Source organism: Artibeus jamaicensis, unplaced genomic scaffold (genome assembly GCF_021234435.1).
Source record: "Artibeus jamaicensis isolate MK-2021 breed Jamaican fruit bat unplaced genomic scaffold, CSHL_Jam_final contig_240, whole genome shotgun sequence".
Classification (NCBI taxonomy): Eukaryota; Metazoa; Chordata; class Mammalia; order Chiroptera; family Phyllostomidae; genus Artibeus; species Artibeus jamaicensis.
In genome coordinates, this window is record NW_026521506.1 from 23,825,934 (window position 1) to 23,849,436 (window position 23,503).

General features: G+C 38.8%; 1 pseudogene; it reads left to right on the forward strand.

Annotated features, from left to right (window-relative positions):
* Positions 1–777: 777 nt before the first annotated feature.
* LOC119043617 (ferritin light chain-like) lies at positions 778–23,046 on the forward strand (annotated as a pseudogene).
* The last annotated feature ends 457 nt before the right edge of the window (positions 23,047–23,503 follow it).

A 23,503-nucleotide genomic window follows, 5' to 3' on the forward strand; every position in this document is an offset into this window, starting at 1 on the left:
AATCTGTCTTCCATTTAAATCCTCAGGCAAATGGGCTGCCTCAGGTTTCCCACTGTTCATCAGCCTGAGGACTGGAGAGTTGTTAAGAGCCATTATAGTAAGTGAGACCGCATTTTGCATCCATGCTGTGACTTCAGGCAAATAATTCAACATCTTGGAGCCTGAGTTCCCCACTTAATAAATTACAGATCATATTTCAATAGCAATAAAATATTGTAAACACTCAAAAAGAAATGCTAATGACACCTGCCTGTTGTAAATTATATGATAGAACCCAAGAATAATGTAAGTATTCAGAAAGGCCACTTATTAGAATGTGAGGTTATCAAAATCCATGTCTGTACAGTACATAGGAGAGGCATAGCATGAGGTAATCAGATACTATTCAGTCATTATTATTATCAATCCAATTACTGTCAATTGTTATCCTAGTACTCATAGCAATAATCAACAACAGATGTGAGGATACCTTCCTATAAAGTGTTGCATTTCTGCACACTTCTCTTCTTGGCTGAAGAGGTGCTAATAAGCCTTCAGCAATTGACAACATATTTTCCTGTGATTGGTAAATCCATTAATAGGCTGCTTTGCCCTGCCCCAGTGGATCACATGTTTGGAGTTTCCTCTGTAAACTAAAAAGTTGGAAGTTGGATCACTGGTTTAGGAGGCTGAGAGGAGACAGCCAATCGATGTTTCTCTCTCTCCCTTTCATTCTTGCAGATCAATACGCATATATTACTGTGAGGATTTCTGTTTTAAAAATAGGCCCCCTGAACTATGCGATTTACGAGGTAAGAGAATATACTATAATTATACTTGAAACTTATTACAAGTCACGTGAGTGCTAGGCTCTGAGTTAGGTGAAAAAAGACATACATGAATAAGTCACATTTCCCATCCTGAAGTTGTTCACACAAAAATGGACAAAGGCCCTGGGTGGTGTGGCTCAGTGGATCAGAGCACAGGCTGTGAACCAAAGGGTTCCCAGTTCAATTCCCAGTCAGGGCACATGCCTGGGTTGCGGGCCAGGTCTCCAGTTGGGGGCACAGGAGAGAGATAAACATACATGCTTCTTTCCCTGCATTTCTCCTTCCATTCCCCTCTCTCTAAAAATAAATAAAATCATTAAAATTAAAAAATGAACAGAGATTTCATCATGATGCATAAATGAACACAGAGATCCAGCCATACTCAGAGACTGTAGGCAAGTCTGTGTGATTCCATTTCTTCATCCATTTACACAATGGGCTAAGCTGTGTTCTAAGAACTTTTTGTATGTTAACTCATTTCATATTGAGAAAAACATTATCAAATAGGCCCTGTTATCAACATGTACCTATTACAACAGAGGGAACTGAGAAATAGAGACCTTCAGCAACTTTCCCACCATCAGAAAATGGCCAGACTCTAAAAGGACTTCTGCCAAGATGGAGGCGTAGGTGGAAACAGTGTGCCTTCTCGCACAACCAAATTTAAAAACAACAAAGTTTTAGCAACAAAAACACAGCCAAACCACAGAAAATTGAACTACATGGAAGTCTGACAACAACGAACCCTTCAGCCAGACCGGTAAGAGGGGCACAGCCAGCAGCAGAGTGGGATCGGGAAGGAAAGATCCACCACATGAACCCAGGCGCGCAACCCAGGTGCGCAGGCAGCCGTAGGTGGATCCCAGGTGTGGAATAGCAGCAGGCGAACCCACTGAGGGCTGACCACGGTCATACACTCACATGCAAATAAACCGACAAAGGAGCGAGCAGTGAGATGAACCTTGAAGGCCCCAGCGGAGGGAAGCAACAGAGGGGACCGCTATTGTCCCTCTCTGACCCTGCCCCCACATACAGCATCACAAACCAACAACCTGGGTAGCCCCATCCTGGTGAACATCAAAGGCTCTGCTCCTCATACATAACAGGTGCGAACAGACCAAAACATTATGGTTCAAGTAGAACTCAAAGCCCCAGAACCCATAACTCTAAGTGACCAAGAAATAGCCAAACTTTCAGATGCACAGTTCAAAACACTGGTGATCAGGATGCTCACAGAACTGGTTAATTTTAGTCACAAATTAGAGGAACATATGAAGGCTAAACTAATTGAAATGAAGGGAAATGCACAGGAAACCAATAGTAATGGAAAGGAAACTGGGACTCAAATCAAGGGAGTGGACCAGAAGGAAGAAAAAAAATGACCAAACAGAAAAGGATGAAGAAACAAGAATTCAAAAAAATGAGGAGAGGCTTAGGAACCTTCAGGACATCTTTAAACATTCCAACATCCAAATTATAGGGGTACCAGAAGTGGAAGAGGAACAGCCACAAGTGGAAAACTTATTTGAACAAATAATAGAGGAGAACTTCCCCAATCTGACAAAGGCACATCATTACATTAGCCAAGATTCAAATGAAGGAGAGAATCCTAGAAGCAGCAAGAGATAAGGGGACAGTCACCTACAAAGGGGTTCCCATCAGACTATCAGTGGATTTCTCAAAAGAGACCTTACAGGCAAGAAGGAGCTGGAAAGAAGTATTCCAAGTCATGAAATCCAAAGGCCTACATCCAAGATTGCTTTATCCAGAAAAGCTTTCATTTAGAATGGAAGGGCAGATAAAGTGCTTCTCAGATAAGATCAAATTCAAGGAATTCATCATCACCAATCCCTTATTATAGGAAATGCTAAAGGGACTTACCTAAGAAAAAGAAGATAAAAAAGATGAACAGTGAAAGGACAGCAAACTCACAGTTATTAACAACCACACCTAAAACAAAAGCAAACTAAGAGGACAGCTAGATCAGGAGCAGAACCATAGAAATGAAGATCACATGGAGGGTTAGCAACAGGGGAGTGGGAGAAGGAGAAGGGGGGAAAAGGTACAGAAAATAAGTAGCATAGATGGTAGGTAGAAAATAGACAGGGGGGAGGGCAAGAATAGTATAGGAAATGTAGAATCTAAAGAACTTGAGACACATGGTCATAAACTAAAGGGGGGAGTGGTGGGGGGTGTGCAGGGTGGAGGGGAATGAAGAAGGGGAAATAGAACTGTAATGACATAATCAATAAAATATATTTTTAAAAAGAAATAAATATGAAAATGTAAAAAAGAAAATGGCCAGACTCTCACAAAGACAGGCTGTCAGAGGAGTATATGTGTTACTTCTTGCTGTATGCCACTATATTTCCTCTAGCTTGAATTCAGAGATTTCATCTAATTTTTAAAGATGGAAATATCACAAACTAAAGTTCAGAACACAGTCCTCAAAACAGGAGACATACAAACTAATAAGTATATCAATTTGAGGCAAGCTATAATAAAGAATTGTGGTAGGTACTCTGTAAGAGACGACAAGGAACAAAATACTCAAGGATCACTGAGTACAAAAAGCAGAAAATTGAAGGACAAAACATTATTCTACCAACATGAAACACAACTGTCTTTCCATCAGGTTTCTCAGAAGTTTGCTATTGTGCTTTAGATGGCAGAGCGACACAACCCTTCCCTGATCACTTGATACTGATTTTGTGTGTACGAACATGTTCTATTGAAGTGCTATGTAGTTCCACTTTGGATTACAGAGGCCAGTGTTATTAAGAGACTTTTCACCATGGGCTATCATTCCATAGGAACACCCTTGGATATCAGGTTGGGTCTTGGCACATTCCAGTCCCTTGCTATTTAGGGTTGATGCTGCCTAACACACATTAGGTTATTATGTATTTCAGTTGTCTTGTGTTCTACGTAATTTCTTCCAATGTCTGGGTTTCCTGGGTAAAGAATTCCCAGAGAGAACTAGATGGGAAATGCCCTTTTCATGGATTGCCCTTCACCATCAGGTTTCCCCAAGAACAGAATTTACTTTAGGATCATCTTTATCCTGCGTTATTTGTGAATTTGTAACCCTATATGGTTATAGAAATGGGTAAAAGGAAAACAAAGAAGCCCACAGATTCTTGAATTCGATAGCTCAATAACATGTCTTTATATTATATGTATAGGGTTTCCAACATACTGGGGCCAGCACAAGTAACGCCCCTTTTATTACATAATCTTTTATGACAAAATCTTAAGAATGAAATTCTGTAATATAAAAATATTGCACTCAAGCACACCATGACATTTTAGGTAAAATGTTCAAATTAAAACTATAAATTTTGACACCCATATTACATCTCTATCAATCGCTCTAGCAGGTGTTACATCTGCTTGACCCTGTATATCTACATAAATAGAGAATACCCTTATTTCCACTTGACATAAAGGAGTTGATGTCAGTACAAACTTGTAATTTTTTGGAAATTCCCATTTTTAACAGTACACAATTTAGTAGTTTTCTCAATCTGCAAGCATTTTAACAAATATAAAGTGTAGGCTTAAGATTAATGTATTTCTGCCCTGCATAGCATGGCTAGAGCACCATCCTGTGAACTGAATGGCTCTAGGTTTGATTTCCTGTCAGGACACATGCCTGGGTTGAGGTCTAGGCCCCCACTAGGCCGCACCTGAGAAGCACCACACATTGATGTTTCTCTCACTCCCTTCCCCACTCTTTCAAAATGAACAAAACATTTAAAAAATAAACACCGAGTTACAAGTAGAATTTGTTTTGTCATTTATGACAACTGGGATCTGGACATGAGGAAAGAGTAGTAAAAAATATTCTAAGTGTTGAGGACAAGGTACACAGCTACTTCTGTGTCTTCAATTGGCCCTTCCATTCAACTCAGGCTAGAACTTGGACATCCAATAAAAATCACTCCTAACTCTTGTGTAGTAATTACCAATACACCCTCTTCAAGATGTTTTATATGTATGAACTCATTGAATCTCTTTTTTAATATGGACTGCCCCGTTTTACAGAGGAAGAAATTGATAGACACTGAGATTTAGTACTTACCCAACCTAGAAATGGAAAGTGGCAGAGCCTTTGGAATACTCCATGGTGTTCTTGTGAAAGAAAGCAAAAGGCTCCAAAGATTTTAGTGTTATGGTAAACTGTTATTACACTGATGCCCTAAAAAGATTTTAGGGACTCACAATAGTCTCTTGACTACAGTTTGAAAAGCAATATCCAATAATATATTGCCTCTTAATATGAATGTTTGATGCCACTTTAATATTTATGGTGCTAATAATTCAGTTTCAGCTCCAAGGATAGTATTAGAAAGTGACTCCCCAAGTCCATGGTGAAGTGTTGGAATGAAGAACTCTTTGGCAGCCTCACAGATATAAAAGCTCCCAAATGAGCACACAGTAAGCAAAACAAACTGTTCCAACTGCTCCAATTTGCTGGCTTCCTCTGTGCTGCAGATTTCTGGCTGCCTTACTTCAAAGGGAACACTGTGTGAGGACAGCATCTGTGGGGAGAAGATAGCAAAGGGAATGGGGCCACTAACGAACCACGGACTTCAGACATGTTTTGTAAAATGTGAAGATACTTGTGCTCTGGGACATAGTGTCACTGGAAACCCTACAAGGAAAGTGGAGCACTACATGCGAGCAGAGCTGCCAGTAGGGATTCCTTAACCCTTGGGTGCCTCTGCCCACATCCTCCCCACACTCTGCCTTAGGACAACTTTGAAGAGAAAACTGTGACATTTCAAATCAGAGTGTAGATTTGACCTAATCCAGACTTAGCACTTAGCAATAGATTGAGTCTCACATTGTGCAATAAAAGCTCAGCACTAAGCTGGGGAAATTTTCCTTCAACTTTCTCTAAAATCAAATCAGGGAATTGAAAATGAGCAAGTAATTACTATAAGGTGCTTGGTGAGTATAACTAGATTTCAAACAAAACTGGATAAAGTGAACATAAATCTTTGCACATTAAACATTCAACAAGACCTTTGGAAGAAATTTTAAAAATTAATGATCAGAAATTTCAACACCCAAGGGGAAATCTCTCCAAAGTTTAACTTTGTGAAGGGAATTAAGTAATGATCATTATTACTATTTCCCTTTGTCCTTTACAACCCAAATAACTTCCCAAACTAATTTTCTCTTTCTAAAAGTGGTATTTCTAGACTTCTAAATTTTTGTTTAACCTAGTTTCATAATAGCTACTGTTTATTGAGGGCATATCATTTCCCAGATACTTCACTACCTGGCTTGTTACATTATCAAGCCTCTTCATAAAATTCCTGAACAGAAACTATCATTATTTCTATCCTACAGATGAATAAATTGAGCCTCAAAACCATTAAGTGCTTTGACCTAGAACACACAGTGCAAAAATAGAGAAACCAAGATTAAAGAAATTCAAGGCATGTTTCGTAGCTCCAAAGCCAAGGTATCATGTTGCCTCCTCCTTACTACTGTGCATTGCAGATGGTTTTGAAGTGGGCTTCTTGAACTTGTGTTAATTTATGCTAAAAGTCTGTAGCCATTCTTGACTATAAAAGCCTAAATGATGAGTGGTGAAATAATGTTCATATGCCCTTTAATGCTTTAGGGTCTAAGATTTGATCTAGGTTTATTCGAACACTGCAACTTGTATCCATGTAAGCTGCTTCAACTGAATTGGTAAAAGCATCAGACAGATTTCATGTAAGAAAACAATCTCCTTCAGATACAGTTAAAAATGCAAATGACAACTACTCTCCCTAGTTTTCTAGGCCAAAGGCCAGCCTACTAATTGATTAACATGATGGCAAAAGTATTTATGTACTTCAAAAAGTATGATTTCCTTGGAGAAATGTCTGTTCAAGTCCTTTACAGAAGATCCAGGGACACATGAAAAGATGCTCAATATCACTAGCTATTAGAGAGATGCAAATTAAAACCACAATGAGATACCACTTTACACCAGTCAGGATGGCCATAATAGACAAAGCAACAAACAACAAATGTTGGAGAGGGTGTGGGGAAGAGGGGACCCTAATCCATTGTTGGTGGGATTGCAGACTGGTACACCCACTGTGGAAAACAGTATAGAATTTTCTAAGAAAACTAAAAATGGACCTGTCTTTTAATCCAGCAATTTCACTGCTGGGATTATATCCTAAGAACCCTAAAACACTAAACCAAAAGAATCTGTGCACCTCAATGTTTATAGTAGCACAATTTACAATAGCCAAGAGTTGGAAGCAACCTAGGTGCCTATCAGTAAATGAATGGATCAAAAAATTATGGTACATATGCACAATGGAATTCTATGCAGCAGAAAGAAAGAAGGAGCTGCTACCCTTTGCAACAGCATGGATGGAACTGGAAAGCATTATGCTGAGTGAAATAGGCCAGGTGCTGAAAGACAAATACCATATGATCTCACCTTTAACAGGAAGCTAAACAACAAAACAAACAAGCAAGCAAAATGAAAACAAAGACACTGAAATAGAGAACAGGGGGACAGTGACCAGAGGGGAGAGGGGAGGGAATTTAGGGGGAAAAGGGGAAGGTTTTACAGGAACAAGTATTAAAGACACATGGATAAAAACTAGGGGGGGTAGAAATGGGAGAAAGGGGGGAGGGCTGTATGGGTGCGCTGGGATGGGAGTAAAAGACAGAAAACTGTACTTGATAAATAAATAAATAAATAAATAAATAAATAAATAAATAAATAAATAAAACCAAAAACCCAAAAAGGATGATTTCCTAAAAGGGGCATGCAGTCATTTCCTACACATGCCATCAGAAAGTACCACCAAGTAGCTGGTTTCAAACAGTAGAAGATCATTCCTTATACTTTTTAAGGCTGAAAGTCAGAATTCCAGGTGTGAGTGGGGTCATGTACCCTGTGAAGACTCTAGGGAAGAAGTGCTCCTTCCTCTCTGGAGTCCTTGTGATTGCCTCCAATCCCTGGCATTCCCCAGCTTGCAGCTTTACTCCAGTCTCTGCTTCACCTGCCATGTACCCTTCCTCCTGTGTGTTGCTGTCTACATATGAAGTTCTCTTCTCCTTGTGTCTCTGCTTAAGTTTCACTCTTCTTGTAAAGATGCCACTCATTGCCCTGGCTGGTGTGGCTCAACAGATTGAGTGCTAGCCTGTGAATCAACCTATGGCGATTCTCATTCAGGACACATGCCTGGGTTGTGATCCAGGTGCACAGTAGGGGGCGCTCAGTGGTAATCACACATTGATGTTCTTCTCTTTGTCCTTCTCTTCTGCTCCTGAAATGAAGAATTAAATAAATAAATATTTTAAAAAGACACCAGCAATTGGATTTAGGCCCACCTGGATCCACTATGACCTCATCTTCACTTAACCAATAACATCTGCAAATAAGATCGTCTTATGAGATTCCAGGGGGATGATTTTTTGCCTTTCATCTGCTACAGTTAGCTTAGATTATTACAGACAAGATTCCCAGGTCAAGGATTTCTGCAAGCATGTTGTTTCCTGGAAGGCCTAGGACTGGGTACTATGACACTTCCTGTCATTTTACACATACATTTGTTTGCAAAGGATACTAGTTAGTGACTTGTCATCATGTCAATTTCTGTCACATCAAGATAATCAATCACCTTGCTCTATTGAATTCTTGGTCTCAAGTCTTATTCTGAAATCATTTCATGTGATTACTGATTTTATCTGTCTCCTTTACAGTGTAAGTCCTCTGAAGGCAGGGAATGCATCCTTCTTACTTGCCACTATATACCTAGTACCAATAACAGTACGTAACATGTAGGCACCCAATATATTCTTTTTTTTTAAGATTTTATTTATTTATCTTTAGAGGGGAAGGGAAGGAGAGAGGGAGAGAAACATCAATGTACGGTTGCCTTTCATGCATCCCCTGCTGGGAACTGGCCTGCAGGGAACCAGCCTGCAACCCCAGTATGTGTCCTGACTGGGAATCGAACCGAGATTGTCTGGTTCGCAGGCCCTCCCAATATATTCTTAATGAAAGATTTGATAGTTGTGTAGTTCTGGGTCCTAGTAGCTGAGTTTAATGAGAGTTTTCATTCATGTGGTTATTCTACCTCCATTCATTCACAAAACAATTACTGAATGCTTACTATTTTTCAGGTGTTATATTCAGCACTAAAGATCCACTTGCTAGCAAAAACAAGTTTATATTTACAAATCTTGTGGAATTTTTTTTAAGTCTCACCAAAAGACTATTTTTTTCATTGCTTTTAGAGTGGCAATAGGGAAATATCAATGTGAAAATCACTGACTGATTACCACCTATATGTCCCCGGACCAGGGATAGAACCAGCAACTTAGGTATGTATGAGTAAGGTCATCTAGCCCATACAAAGAATTCAAACAACTGTGCTACACTATCCAGGGCAATCTTCTCCACCTTTAAACAAGAAACATTCATTGCACCTCCACTATATCAAGAACTATTCTTGGTGCCATGGGTACTCTGTCCAACTGCTTAGACATAGCATTTGTGTGCCTAACTATAATACATGCTAAATCCCATCACACCATACAAACATCAGACTGCAACAGGAAAAAGAATACTAGATGCTCGGTTATTAAAAGGGGATTACAAGTAAATGTTTTCAATAGGCACAGGGGAAAGAGGTATACATTCCAGTATTACAAGTCTGACGAGATCAACTGGATAAAATATGCTGAGAAATGAAGCTGAATAAGTCAAACAGGACAAATTAACATATCATGACTATGAGAATAATATTATTCCACAGATGGTTCGATAATGGTCCCCAGTGACCCTGACTTCTCAGATCACTAGGCTGCAGAGAATCTATAAAATAAACTCTAAAAAAGATAAATTAAAGATTTACCTTTAGATTGCTTACATGAAATAGATGTAATTACTTATTGCTTACAATAAGTAATTGATCAAATTACTGAAGTTTCCTCCACAATGGGGGAAACTTCTTGACTAACAGCAGATCCTTTGAAAAATACTAGAGTTTACTTTCTTAGAATGTCAGTCACAATATCAAAGGTGTGTCTAGCTGTCTATTTAATTCCAGTGCAACTATGCACAGCCACAGAAGAAAACTGCATCCCAGAACACCCAACTAATAGTCTCACTGTCCTTGGAACTAGTCATATCACAGCCAGAATAGCATGTGTCAATCAGAACTCTGCCTTATGAAAAGTGTATGTACATATTGGGGTGCATTTACATAAGAACTAGTATACCATGTGTTAGAAAATTATGGGAGAAAAAGTCATAGAAATAAACAATTGGACTCCAGAAAAGTAATACTCTGGAACATTTCTTTCATATGGACAAAATTTTTCAAAAGTCTCAATGGACATTATATAGAAAAGGAATACATATGTTTGGAGTTTCTCTGGAAGCATATGACAATGCAGTCAAAACGACAGAGGATTGGAGCCAATTAGAGATGAATTCCAACCTCAGTCTCTAATTAGCTATATTACCTCCAAGTTACATCTGTGAGCCAAAGTTTCTCAACGTGTAGCTGGGAATCATAATTACACCTTCCTCACTCACAGGGTACTTCAGAGGTCTATATAAAGAAAAAGAAAACAAACAGTTCTATAAAGCACAAAGCTATTATATAGGACAAAAATTAATGTGACAGTTTTAGTGCACAAGGGGAGCTGTTTCCAGTTTATACTATATTCATTCATTCATCACACATCTTTAAAAGTTACTACGTGACAAGCACAGTAGAAGACAGTGGTGATGCAATAACGAACAAAACCAACCAAATCCTTCCTCTGACACAGGTAACCTGGCAGTATACACAAATAAAAAATAATCTTATCTATAAAGTAATTCTAGCCAGAGCTAAGTGCCATGAAGAAATGAAATGAAGGGCTCAGCAATGAGAGGTGGTTTCATATTGTGTGATCAGGATATGTCTCCAGTAGGTGACATTTGAGCACACTCCAATAGGAAGTGACAGATATCTGAGAGAAATCCTTTGGCAAGAAAATGTTCATAAGTGTTTCAGCCCTGAAATGGAACAATCTTCGTGTGTTTTGGCAACAATGAGGCTACTGTGGCTGGGGCAGAGGCCATGCAAACTGAGTGCTGAAAGCAGTTAATGAAGCCTGTTGAAGGACCAGATGAGTCGGGGCTTTGGAAGCTGGTTAGGAGTTCAGGTCTTATTGTGAGTACTTCAAGTGATTGGGGTATTTTCAGCTAGAATGAGATATGACTAGACTAATGTTTTAAAATCTGCAGTTTTGTGAAGTTTCTTCCTTCTGCTAATAAGTGTTTCTATTGCAATGTTACCTCTGCTCCACAAAATGTTCAGGGCTGCAGTGCAGCTGCAGTGCCCCTTAGCACCTGGGATCCCTGCCAAGGGGATGGTTGCTCTGACCCAGTGGCTCTAGGCTGCTGTACTGACCTTCATGATTAAAAGCATTATGGACAAAATATCATGGAAACAAGGAACAGAAGTAGTTAATTCTTACTGAGAAGTTGTATCATATTTCACAGTTTTATTTAGATTGAGTCTCATAAGCAGAATTTCACCAGTTTGGAAATACAAAGAAAGATGTTCAACAGTATTAAGTATGCCATTACAAGACACATGACAAATAAAATACCAAAGGTTAGAAAGACAAGGAGAGGCAATCCTAAGAGCATGAGAAAAGAAGAGCAGTTACTTAGTACAAGGGAGCTTCCCATAAGACTGTCAGCTAAATTCTCAACAGAAACTTTGCAGGCCAGACAGACAGACGGGCAGGAATTATTCAAAGTGAGGAGAACCCAAGGACCTACAACAAAGGCATTCAACAATAATTGAAAAATAAAAAGTATTTAAGGTCAAAAATAACTGGGGTGGGGTATCAGGTTGTTTGTCTGAATTACTGGAAGGATGGTGTTCCAATTAATTGTCATAGGCAAGTCTGAGACAAAAGCTGCTGTGGGAAGAAATTTCTGAGGTTCAAGATCCCCACTGGGTTCCCTCATCATTACCCTGTATATAGGAAGATAATCATTAAATATTTGTAGAATGAAAATGAATGTGCATGAAAGGATGAGTGTGTTACAGAGTGAATTAGCAAAAGGATGGAGACCATGGTCCCCAGGTTTGTTGTAAGTCAGTGTTGACTGGTCCACAGCATAAGCCAGAGTCAGATAATATTCATCAGGGCATGATAAACTTTATAGGGGGATTAGACAAGAACCTGTGACAATAACTAAGCCCAGGAGACGCTGTCATTGGCAATACATCAAATCAAGGAACAGTTAAAAGACGGGCCCAAGATCTCACAGTAAAGATGATGCAGAAGATTGTGTGAGCACTGAAGCAATAAAAACAATAGCATGTAAAAGAGGGAGACTGCATTACAGTCCCTACAAGTGGTTTCCTTCAGCTGTGAAGGACACTTTTGATGCACTGTAACACATCATTTCACCTACTGCATAGGTTTAAAACAGCTAAAATGAACTCCCACTTTTTAAGAGATTAAATATGTATGAATGCTTTGTTCCCTTTCCACTAAGTACATCTACCTCTTTCTCAAGGCGCTTCTTCCTATTGCATGCAGAAGGCCAAGTGTTTGCATGATGACAACTGCAGATACTCATTACAGAAAAATAATTACCCAAATTCTTTAGCTCGTAATACATGTTTGAAAAACAATTTAAGAATTATCTGTGAGGACTTAGAACAAAGACTCGCACAACCAATGCTGTGTACAAGATAACATTTCTACCTATCCTATGTGATAATGTGTGGTATTAAACTATATTCCAAGCACACCCCAATGGCCAGATACTCAGGAATTGGGACCGGATGAGCAAAATTCATTACCAATCCCCGAAAAGAACCCAAAGCTGAATTCCAAACCCACATACACAGGACACAGGGTATCATGCCCAGAACTCAAACTGCACAATTACAATAAACTGCACTGACCAATTTTATATTTAAGGAATAGATAATTTACCTTAAAGATAATTAACTTAATAGATCATTATACCATGAAACATTCTAATGACCTACTTCCTGACCAAAGAATGCAAGTTTTGGCTCCATTTTTTTGTTTGTTTCACCTGGAGGAGACCTGACTTAAGAATAGAAATTTCGCAATGGCTGGTGTAGCTCAGTGGATTGAGCATGGGCCTGCAAACCAAGGGATTGTGGTTTGATTCCCAGTCAGGGCACATGTCTGTGTTGTGGGCCAGGTCCCAGCAGGAGATGCACCAGAGGCAACCATACATTGATATTTCCCTCCCTCTCTCCTTCCCTTCCCTTCCCCTTCTAAAGATAAATAAATTAAAATAAATTTTTAAAAATGGAATGGAAATTTCTTTCAGCAGTTGCTTACCAGGAGTTTACAACAAAGAAGGCCAAGATGGGGGTAAAATATGGTAAATACAACTACCCTTATTGAAAATTCTTAATGAGAATATCAGGTTATAACATAAACTTTTATCTTTATGTCAGTTTTAAAATTTTGAAGATTTTATATATTTACTTTTAGAGAGGAGAAAGGAGGGAGGGAGATAAACATCACTGTGTGGTTGCTTCTCACACACCCCCTACTGGGTACCTACCTGCCTGGAACCCAGGCATGTGCCCTGACTGGGAATCAGACCTGACACTTACATCCACAGGTCCAGACTCAACCTACTGATCCACACCAGCCAGTGAAAGATTATTTTCAAATCTTTATCATTTTATACCAAAGGGCTCCTTAAAATTAAAATCTCAGATTCTGATGAAGAAAGATACACACTATTTGGAGGAGTTCAGAAATTCTGACAAATGTTGAGAATAATGAGAAGTATGACTGTACATCCATACCCCCTCCCCTCCTTCAATGGACAACAAAACATCAGCCTAGATTCCAGTTTATGAACTTCCCAAATGAATTGTTCCATGTCAGTATTCATGGGGAACAGCGTTAGGTATGTCCATACCACATACATCTCCACACAGATATTCATACCACAAGCCTTTGTGACCCAAAGCACACAGGCTAATTACTACCTTTACTACCAGCTGTATAATTTCAACAACTGAACTGGCTGACTAAACAAGCACCACCACACAGCTGCAAAACAAGAAATTGTAGACAGACTATTACACTATGATTTATGAAGTCAGCTTTTGTTCAACCAAGCAATTAGAATTTAATAAGTTGGCCTACTTAGCTCGGAATTAGACACAACCAGTCAAAAGGAAAAAAATGAATGTGAAATAAGCTTATGAGAAGATTCATGTCTCATAGCATCATAGCCCATTTTATTCAATACCAACCAATTCTTTAATGTTAAGTGATAAGCACTTCAGGGAATATAAACTGGTATAAAACGTGATCCTTGCCCTCAAGAAGCTTACTCAGTATAACATGGGAACCAGATTTGTATACAAATACCTCCATTTCCAGGCATCATGGAGGCACAGCACAATACTATGAAAACCAGAGTTATGCATAACTACTACCAGCTAGAGAGCTAAGAGGGGGCATCAATAAAACTTAGTTGAACTTTGATGTGTGTAGTATTTGGATAGAAAGGGCAACACTGCAAAAATATATACATGGAACAGAATATAATTCACTGTGATAACAGTCTTAAGAAAATGCAGTAAATGAGTCTCAAGGCAGGAAATATAAGATCAGATAAAAAACAACAGAAATATGAGCTGTGAACTGTAATTGCAGCAATTAATAGAGAATACTTTTAATTGTATTTAATTAACCAAATTCTGACCAAGTGCCTACTACTCTGAGCCAGAAATAAAGAATTATGGATAAGAAAAATACATGAGGCAAAGACAGCAAACACTAAACAATTTTAATGAATGGCAGAATGAGGATGAAGATTAGAAAAGTCAAAGGTAACAAGAGCTATGACAACATCAGTCTTGTGCAATTCTGTGTCTTATGCCCCTAGAATGGTGACTGATACAGAGTAGGTAAGTCAATAAATATGGTATATGAGTAAGTAAACCAGTAAAAAAAAAAAAGCCGATGAACCACAGAGACTTATGTCTGGGTATGTGGTAAAATGGAGAATCCTTTTCAAAAAGTGGAAAAGAAGCTAATTTGAAAAAAAAAAGTATTAAATTTGTAGATAAGATATCTTCTCCAGTGACACATAAAATCCCTAATGACTTATCTAGTCAATACACTGGCTGATATATTTACTTTGACTCTGTTCATGGATGTCTGCCTTTCTTTAAATTTCACTTTTAGGAATAAATGTGCAATATGAATAGTACAATAGAGCACAGCTTAGTTGATTCAAAGAAGTAAAAGCCCTTAAAATAGTAAATAAAATACAAGCTGCATTCCAAACACTATTTTGCAGTTCCCTGCCCATGTAAATATGTACAGATGTATGTAATCAATTCTCTTGTAACCAGTCAAAAATAAGAGTTTCCATCAATACTGAGTTACTTGTGCTTATCATATATTTATCCATATCATTTTCTTTTTATTTACTAAGTAATAAGAAACCAAAGGGTGAAAGAAATTAATGAACTGTTTCTGATTTGAAAATGTTAAATTACTTTACACATTTCCACTGTATCAACATAAATTTTAGAATTTGCTCCTGGGACATCCCAGACAATAGATAATGAGGAGACTTCTTCTGTCCTCTTCAGATTTAAACAGGAGTTTAAAATTAAGTGGAGTAAAACTCTCCATAAAACAAGTCCCAGCCCTCAGGATTCTAAATATTTTATCTAATCTTTTTCATAATGTATCATTTGATAAAGGTTCAACGATGATGGAGAACACAAAATTTATAAATCCACCTACCAATTGTTTCACCCACCCATCGACTCATTCATTAAGCCAGTATTTACTTTAAAGGTACTTTTTCTCAGTCACTGTTCTACATGCTGGAGGAAGACAATCCAAACAAATCCCCTTCACTCATAGAAGGGAAACATAAATGATTGCATTCAGATTATGTCAGGCTGTAATAAGTGCTCTAAAGGACAAAAAAAATTCAGGGTAAAGTTATAGATAATGATAGAAGGGCCACAGATAATTTAGATGTTCTTACCTAGATATGAAAGATTTCATGAAAAATTGCAAATATAATGTATGCATACTGTGCTGATTCAGACTTACCTAAGCTTGCCTGATGATTGTTACTCCACTAAGTGATTTGTGATACAACAGAACTGTTTAACATTTTATAGGCACAATCAACATGAATCTTGAAGATAAGTCATTTAAGCTCCATACACTGATAATTTTCTCATATCTGATTACATTTCAGTCAAGAGAACAGGACACTTTCCGGATATACAAACCAGGCCGTTCTTTAAATTCTTTAGTGATTTTTTATTATATTGCACACAGCATACTCTGATCATTCAGGAGTGTCAAACTCATTTTCATGGGGGTGCCACATCAGCTTTGCAGTTGCCTTCAAAGAATCGAATATAATTTTAGGACTGTATAAATGTAACTGCTTGGTGCTCCGGCAAGGCAGAAACAAGGTACGAGGCTGACAAGGTGGAGGCATAAGACAAGGTAGAGGGCTTGATTCAGCCTGTGGGCCTTGTGTTTACCACCAGTGAACTAATCCCGTTTTCTTTGACATTTTGAAGAAAACAAACTCTAGCCTGACTAATCACACAGGCCCTTAAAATAATCCAGATATTCTCTGCTGTGTCCAAAATTCACAGTTGTACTATGCTCAACAATTTCTGTTTTTTCCCAGCTTGTCATATTACTGTTACTCCCAACTCATAATCTCTCACCTTGGATAATTCACTATGATACTTTTCCTGATTATTCACCTCTCCCAAAGAGATTCATTTTCCCAAAATAAGACTCCAACCATAGTTCTCTCCTATAAAAATCTTTTTTTAATATTTTATTTATTTATCTTTAGAGGGGAAGGGAAGGAGAGAGGGAGAGAAACATCAATGTACGGTTGCCTTTCGTGCGTCCCCTGCTGGGAACTGGCCTGCAGGGAACTGGTCTGCAACCCAGGCATGTGCGCTGACTGGGAATCGAACCGCGATTGTCTGGTTCACAGGCCTGAGCTCAATCCACTGAGTTACACCAGCCAGGGCTTCCTATAAAAATCTTTATGAGCCATGCCTCATGTAGCTCAGTGGGTTGACCTCAAGATTCGAACTAAAGGGTCACCAGTTCAATTCCTAGTCAAAGTACATGTCTGGGCTGCAGGATAGATGCCTGGTGGGGACCACATAAGAGGCAACCATACACTGATGTTTCCCTCTCTTATTCCCACCCTTCCCTTCTAAAATAAATAAAATATTTAAATAAAATCTTCAATGGTTCCTTGTTGCTTATTGAGCTACTAAAATTTTTTCAACTATAATTATGTATTTCTACTGCTAAGACAGTCAGAACTAGACAAGGAGCTCTTAGCCAAGGAGAGTCACTGTGTTTGCTGTCAATGCAACTAACAACTGATAGTCTGTTTTTTTTTCACTTGCAGTGGTTACTGCTCTTAAATCTTATAAACACATGGGTTGATAATAATGTGCCCAAGCTCATGTGACTCAGTGGATTGAGTGGCTGGCTTTAAACCAAAGGGTTTTACTTTAATTGCCAGCCTAGGGAACATACCTCAAATGCAGGCCAGGTCCTCAGTAGAGGGCACGAGAGAGGTGACTGTACATTGATGTTTCTCTCCCTCCCTTCCCCTCTCTAAAATAAATAAATAAAATCATTTTAAAAATTCATGCATGTAAGCTATATTTAAATTTTTTAATTTTTTAAAATGAAAGACAACTCAACCACAAACTTATACAGAATATAAAAAAAAAGAAAGATGTATTACAAAGGAAAATATTTTAAACTGAGTAATTCAGGTCTTATCCATAAGCACACACAAAAAAAGGAAAAAGAAAACAAGACCAAATACAGTAAAAAGTAAAAAATAAAACTAAACAAAAATATCAATAGAAGAAAAAATTGTGCAGAAACAAAATTGACAAAACCAAACGTTAATTCTTGGAAAAGACCAACAAAATTGATAAACCTTGATGAGGCTGTTCAACAAAAAAGGAGAAAGCAAGAATCACCAGTGCAGTCATGAAAAAAGAAAAATTTATTAGAAGGTCTGCAGACAATAAAAATGTACCAGTGTTCTAATGAAAATAAATTTTAAAATTTCAATATAGAGATATCCATAGAAAAACACAATGAACACAAAGTAGCAAAGAGGAGGTAGCAGGTGCCAGGCTAAGACTTCAGCACAGTGAATTTTCCAATCTTTTACAAAAGCAATAATATGGACATTACATACATCATTCCAGAGAATACAAAATTAATATTCCCCAGTATCTTTAATAAAGTCAGCATTACTCTGATGACATTTTGCTAGGATATGAGATAAGAAAGTTACAGAGCTGTCCTTCCCATAAACATAGATGCAAAAATCTTAAATAGCTGCATATGAAATAGTGTTATAAAATGTATAAAATACATTTTGACCAAAAGAGAATTATTCTAGTGAGATAAGTTGACTAAACATTTGAATATCAATAAATGTAAATTTCTATGATCACGTCAACATGTGCAGGAAATCTTATTAGAATTTAATATGCATTCATGGAAAAAATACTCCTAAATTAAGAAAGCAAAAGTTTTTTAGGGACTTCCGCCAAGATGGAGGCATATGTGGATGTGGCGTGCCTTCTCACACAACCAAGTTTAGAGACAACTAAATATTAGCAACAGAAAACACAGCCAGAACACGGAAAATTGAACTTTTCAGAAGTCCGTTAACAACAAATTCTTCAGCCTGACCGGTAAGGGGTGAAACCAGCGGCTGGTGAAGCGGGATTGCAAAGGAGGTCTCGGTCAGCCGGACTCAGGCGCGGAATCCAGATGCGCAGAATCCATGCACAGGGTTAGACATAGTGAGCGACCGAGCGAGCCACCAGGTGAGTGACCGAGGGGGAGACAGCGGGGGAGCGGTGCTGCCTGTTGACTGTGGTCGCGCATTTGTGCACGGGCGGACAGGCAAGGGAGTGGGCGGTTGGACCAGGGCCCGGCGGGTCCCCGCGGCAAGCGGCAGTGGAGGGTGCCGCCATTTCCCTACCTTGACCCCACCTCCACATGCAGCATCATAACCCAGCAACTCTGAGTGGCCCGGCCCAGGTGAACCACCTAAGACTCTAATCCTCACCCAGCTGTGAGAAACAGCAGAGGGGGTCACCATTTCCCGCTCTGACCACGCCCCCACATACAGCGTCACAACCCAGCGACCTGGGAGTCCAAGGCACCGCTTCTCACACTTAAAGGGCCAGAACAGACCAAAAATGTCACAAGATCTCAAAGCCCCAGAGCCCATAGATCTAAGCGATGAAGAAATAGCAAAACTCTCAGATGCACAGTTTAAAACACTGGTCATCAGGATCCTCACAGAACTGGTTGATTATAGCCACAAATTAGACAAATATATGAAGGCAAAACTAATTGAAATGAATGGAATTGCACAGGACACCAATAGCAATGAAAAGGAAACTGGGACTCAAATCAATGGAGTGGACCAGAAGAAAGCAAATAATGGCCAAACAGAAAAGAGTCAAGAAGCAAGAATTCAAAGAAATGAGGAGAGTCTTAGGAACCTCCAGGACATCTTTAAACGCTCCAACATCCGAATTATAGGGGTACCAGAAGGGGGGAAAGGCACAGCCACCAGTGGAAAACTTATTTGAACAAATAATAAAGGAGAATTTCCCCAATCTGGCAAAGGAAATAGACTTCCAAGAAATCCAGGAAGCTCAGAGAGTCCCAAAGAAGTTGGACCCAAGAAGGAACACACCAAGGCACATCATCATTACATTAGCCAAAATTAAAATGAAGGAGAGAATCCTAGAAGCAGCAAGAGCTAAGGGGACAATCACCTACAAAGGAGTCCCCATCAGACTGTCAGTGGATTTCTCAAAAGAGACCTTACAGGCAAGAAGGGGCTGGAAAGAGGTATTCCAAGTCATGAAATCCAAAGACCTACAACCAAGATTGCTCTATCCAGCAAAACTTTCATTTAGAATGGAAGGACAGATAAGGTGCTTCTCAGATAAGATCAAATTCAAGGAGTTCATCATCACCAAGCCCTTATTATATGAAATGTTAAAGGGACTTATCGAAGAAAAAGAAGTTAAAGAAACATGAACAGTGAAAGGACAACAAACTCACAGTTATTAACAACCACACCTAAAACGAAAGCAAACTAAAAGGACAGCTAGATCAGGAGTGGAAACATAGAAATGAAGATCTCAAGGAGGATTAGCAACAGGGGAGTGGGAGGAGGAGAAGGGGCGAGAAGGTACAGAAAATAAGTAGCATAGACAGTAGATAGAAAATAGATGGGGGGGCAAGAATAGCATGGGAAATATAGAATCTAAAGGAATTGAGACACATGGTCATAAATTAAAGGGGGGTAATGGTGGGGATGGGAGGGTAGGGTGGAGGGGAATGAAGGAGGGAATAGAACAACTGTAACAGCATAATCAATAAAAAAATTTAAAAAAAGTTTTTTAAAAGTACAAGATATTTACAAAGTATTTCAGAAGTAACTATATATAGTGAAAAAATATATAGTGTTCCCTCCTGAGATCATGAATCAGAAAAGAAGAAATAAGGCCATAATTATTGCAAGAGGTAATGAGTATGTAATTGAAAAGTCAAATGAATCAACTTAGTATTACAAATAACAAGTAAATTTGCAAAGCAGCAGTATACAAGATTACCATAACAATAAGTTTTATTTTAATGCAAAACAGAAGTTTTTAAATAAAATGCCATGAATAACAGCATGAAGAACGAAGTATGTAATGTTAATAAATTTTACAAGAGATGAATGACATCTACATAGCCAGCAATAAAATATCACAAGAGCACATTTTCCAAGGTGTACATAACTTAGGATATATACCATGTTTATAGACTCATACACTTCAAATGCCAATTCCACAAATTGATGTACAGATTCAAAGCAATTTGAATCAAACTCCCCCCAAAAATGTTTGCAAAACTAACAAGGTAATAATACAATTGATATGGAAATACAAGGGCACAAGGATCTACAAGATACTTTTATCACACTATTACAAGCCTTACATTATTATTTATGGAAACTTATGTTATAGGTAGAGTCGCTGAGAGTATGCATTTGGCTTAGGTAAATTGGATAAAAAGGAGAAACCAGAGACAGAAACACATGCATGTATTTGGTCACAAATGAATTGATTATCAACAAATGATCCTAAGAAACAAACTAAGTAAACAACTAGAACAAGAAGAGATGCACAGAAATGGAGATCATGTAGGGGGGTTATCAGCAGGGAGGGGGAGATGGGAGAATGGGGAAAAACATACAGAGAATAAGAAGCATAATTCATAGACACAAATTAGACAGGGGGAGGAGGTTAAGAATAGTATGGAAAATGAAGAAGTGAAACAACTTACATGTACAACCCATGGATGTGAACTGAGGGGGGTTGATGCTGGAGGGAATGGGGATACCAGTTGGAGGATTATAAAGGGGAAAACAATAGGACAACTTTACTAGTATAATCAATGAAATATATTGTTAAAATTTTTTTCAGAAAGATAACAAAAATATGTGTAATAAATTATCTTTGTAACCTTGGGATAGAGAAAGAGCTTATTATTGTTAAGGGTACAAAAAGCAAGCTATAAAACTTGAATTAATTGGAACACACATATCTGACAAGATTTTTTACAAACCATCTTTGCAACATACATATGTAACAAAATAAAAACACTGTTTAAATATAAAAATTTGCATGTGTGCATGTATGTATATCTGTCTGTAAGTCAAACTATTGTATGGTAGTAACTACCAAGAAAATAGTTACTACTCTGACTGGTATAGCTCAGTTGATTGAGAGCAGGCCTGCAAAGCAAAAGGCCGTGGGTTCGATTCCTGGTCAGGGAACATGCCTGGGTTGCTGGCCAGGTCCCCAGTAGGGGAGCACGTTAAAGGCAATCACACACTGATGTTTCTATTTCTCTCTCTTTCCTTCTGTTCTCCTCTCTGTAAAAATATATAAAATTTTTGAAAAAAACAAGAAAGAAGAAAACAGTTACTTTAAGGAAAGATTGGAGAATATTGACTAAGAAGGGTAGAAGGAGTCTTTCAGGATTCTGGTAATATTCTATTTCTTGACATCAGTCATGCAGGGGAATACAGAGGGGAGATTGGACTGGCATATTACCAGTGTAAATTCTGCTAAGAGCCTCATGAATTCTTACATGATGACTAATTTGTAGAAAAATTCATAATTTCCAATGGGAGAATTTCCACTAGCTGTATGTTTTGTATTTTTTTAACTGTATCTCTAAAGATTTTTGAAATATACATTCAAATTTCAAACATTTGTCTGCTAAATGGCATTCCTGAGTTTAGCAAAACTTTCCCAAGAGCCACTAGTTCTCTCAAGAGCTTCCTCTTCTATAGCACCCCCCCACCTCTTCCTGGGATCTGTCTCTTCAACAGAGTTTGGATGGAATAGACCTGGGGAGACCCCTTCTTTCCAATTGCCCTCCAACCACTTTGCTAGTCACTACCTTCACTTTTCTAGTCACTACCTTGGGAACCACCTCAGTCACCCTCAGCCTCTGAGACCAGCCAACTTGCTGAAGCACCATAGGCTCACAAATTCATCAGAAAGAGTCATTCCACTGAAGTGGAGGCTCCCATCCACTGCCCAGCCAATCTGCATCTGTGGGCCTCCTCCACCTCCCTCACTCTGGGTTTCTATTTTGACAGTGACACCGTGGCTCTGCAAGGCATGGGCTACAAGGGCCACTTCTTCCCACAGCTGGCAGAGGAGAAGCGTGAGGACACTGAGCATCTCTTAAAGCTGCAAAACTAGCGGGTGGACACATTCTGTTCCAGGATGTGGCAAAGCCTTCCCAAGAGGAGTGGTATAAAACTCAGGAGGCCATGAAAGCCATGGTGGAGTTGGAGAAGAACCTGAATGAGGCCCTTTTGGACATGCATGCCCTGCATTCTACCCGCACAGACCCTCATCTCTGTGACCTCCCACACAACCACTTCCTACATGGGGACGTGAAAATCCTGAAGAAGATGGGTGACCACCTGACTAACCTCCTCAGGTTGGCTGAGTCCTAGGCTGGGATGAGCCAATATCCCCTCGAAAGGTTCACCTCACACAGGACGAAGAAGCCTTTGGAGCCCAGAGGCCTTTGAGGTGCCCCTGGGCATTTTCCTGGCATCTGGCTTTTGCCTGAGCCTCTTCCATGAAACCAGCAGGCACCATTGTGGCTACCATGGAGCCCACTCTAATGCATTGTTCCAAATAGAAACAATAAAGCTTTTTGCAAATAAAAAGGGAGAAATGGCATTCCTGAGATTATTTCCCACTGAGAAACAAAAAGTCAATCTTTTCCCTAGCACTGGGGATCAAAATAACACCTCATATTATAGAAAGTGCCAAATCATCCTGTTATGGTAAATGTAGATTACAAATAAATAAATTTGTCAATTAAAACCATTTTGAACTACGCATTTGTTTATGTGAAATGAAACACCAGTATAGGCATTACAAGGAAAAGTCCCTCCAAAAATTAAAAATACAAATGCCATACTGAGGCAGGAGAAAGCATAGGAATAACTCCGAGTCTATGCTGCTGTTACTAGCATCCTG